This window comes from Oreochromis niloticus, linkage group LG19 (genome assembly GCF_001858045.2).
Source record: "Oreochromis niloticus isolate F11D_XX linkage group LG19, O_niloticus_UMD_NMBU, whole genome shotgun sequence".
Classification (NCBI taxonomy): Eukaryota; Metazoa; Chordata; class Actinopteri; order Cichliformes; family Cichlidae; genus Oreochromis; species Oreochromis niloticus.
Window position 1 is genome coordinate 807,827 of NC_031983.2, and position 2,871 is coordinate 810,697.

Sequence of the window (2,871 nt, forward strand, 5' to 3'; positions counted from 1 at the left end):
AAGCTATGGCATTCGTTATGTTGCTATGCTCTTACTTTTGTCATATGGTAAGATGCTGGAGAAAGCCGACTCAATTGACTGTTGCTGCTTCACAGGGATCCCCTGTTGTTTCGATGACGAATTAGCGCTTTCAGTCAGAGATTGAGCGTGCTCCAGTGGGTGCACTGCTTCAGGTGATAAAAAAGGTTTGTTGTATTTCCAGACTTTGTGGAACATGCTTTCGGCACAATTTACAGTGCGCGTTACTTTTTTGTCAGACTTCAAATAGCCGAAATACCTCCACACTACGGAACTTCTCTGGCCTTACCTTTCGACAATCTCTCCAACATTGGAACCATCATCTGTGTTCTCTTCGGTAACCTGCTCACCCAAGCTCTCGGTTGATTTTTCTCTAGTCTGCACTCATTTCCTCCATTACCCGGCCCACAGTGGCTAGCTGCTTCCAAACAAATACACATGTACGGCTTGGCACTTGAGCTGTACGTAACAAGTTACGTGACGTGACGCTGCGGCTGTGATTGGTTCGGCTCTGCGCTACTTAATTTTTATTGGCTATTGGGGTTTTTTATAAGACAGGAAGAGAGAGATGAGGTCTATCGCAATAGTTTCATTTTTCTATCGAGAAAAAGTTATTTCGCAATACATATCGTTATCGTTTTATCGCCCAGCTCTACCTATTACCTATTAAACCACACGCTAAGTCTAATCCTTCATAGACAGGGTCTTTCTGTAAAGAAAAAAAAAGCTGAGACAGATTTGCAATTGCAAGTTTATTTATAACCACCTGCACAAAACTTTACATGCTTCTGTATTTGAACATGTTTTAGTGCTTATTGTACAACTTGTACAGTGAAAATTTTAAACAATATAGTGCTTCAGCCTTTTTTTTCCAGCTTTCTCTTTTAAAAATAATTTTGGAAACAACATAAAAACTGTATCAGCCTGATGCTGTTATAAAACTAATAAAAGTCATTTTTATAAACATTTAAACAAAATAAATAGTCTCAGTCTACTCTTTAGCCCTTCCCTTAAACTTCAACATAAATAATATTTTTATAACAAATAATATAGTGCATCAGTTTTTTCTCCAGTTGTTCCCTTTTAAAACTTTTAAAAATAGAATTTAGGAAACATTTAAAACAAAAAAATATGTATGAGCATTTTCTTACACGTTTTCATTATAAGACTAAGTTAAATAGAACACCCACCATATAAAAAAAGCTATCTAGAGGCATGTTTGTCTCAGTCTATGTCTCAGGCTATGGGGAACAGATAGCAGCAGATGTCCTAAACCTACCTACAGAACTTTGTATGAAACTTTACTACAGTTTAGTACAACTAGTCATGTGAGGCATCAGCTTCATTGGAACAGTTTGAATTTTGCCAGCAGTATAGTGCCAGCACCTGTACGTGCTACTCTGGCAGTAAAAGATTGTTTTTGAGTTGAAGAAGACATGGTTTCAACTGTTTACCATCCTCAAGGCCCATCAGTGGTTTCTGGATGAATGTGAATGTGTTAACCAGGTTTTTGGGATAGTCCAGATGCAAGACATAAAACAATCCGAACAACAAGACAAATGCATCAGCCCACTTGGGAATGTCGCCTACCACAAGCTCATCTTCCACTACAACTGCTGCACTGACCGGACTGAAGTGCTTTGGGCTCGTAGTGTTGACAATGGTCAGAATACCAACAGAGGTGATGATGATCTCTGGCTCTGGTGATTCTTCCATCTGCAAAGGACAAAAACAGTTTTGAATAAGAGACTCAGATTTAATAGTTACATGGAAAAAAGATGCTTAATTATTAGAAATCCTAACAGGAAGGAATGTTTCTGTAGCATTGGTTTGTGTGTATTTGTTAGCAATTTACACAAAAATGACAGCATGTGATGGATGACATTTCAGCTAAGATCAGGAATGACACATAAAAGAAGAATTAGATTTTGGACTGGCCCACCGTCTGATTCAAAAATCTTTCAAGCCGTTACAACTTAAGACCAGCAAAGGGGAGTTCACTATTATTTGCAACAGGATGTGCTGGAGTACAATTGTTGTTAATGTGCTCTGCCACATACTTGCTTCTAGTTAGGTTATATTGTCTGCACATTTGGATTATGACCAGCACAGCTCTTAATTTGTAAACATTGGAACTCCCGTGCTCCTTTTTAATACGCATGCTTCTGTTTCAGATTTGCAGACAATGAAACCTAAGACAGGACCCATTCGGCTTATTATGTCACATTCTGTAAATATAGTAGCATCTGTGACCCAACATTACCTGTATATTTATTGAACACATATCCATATAAGTACTTACATGCCAAACTTTGAAGAATTGTGGCTACTCTCCCGTAGGTATATTGGAAGACCGTGCAGGACCAGAGTACGTCTGATATCAGAGTCCTTTCTTGCTGCACGACAGAGAAGATACAAATGAATAAGGCAAATGTATTTACAAGTGCCTTTACACGCTCAGTTGCTCAGTTCCCTCTCATGAATATCTAAGCTGTCCAGCATTTTCAAATAAAAAACTAAACTCCTCATACAGCACACTAATTTGTGTATATATATAAAGTAAATGGGATTGATGTGGTATTTTAATTCAAGAACTTACTTATTCACTAAATTAAATTCTGGTGATTAATTGAACATAACTGACCCAGACCTACTTTGATGCATCTTCAATCTAGTGAAACAACTACTAATGTTATTGACACCATGCAGTTAACTTTACCTGTTTATCATATAGATTCAGATCCGCCAGAGCCTCTCAGTCTGGCCAGTTCGACCCGCTTTCTGTCTCAACAAGATCACCAGTCTGGGTCAGTCTGTCCAGCTCAAATAAAACTGGTTCACAAGTTCATATGT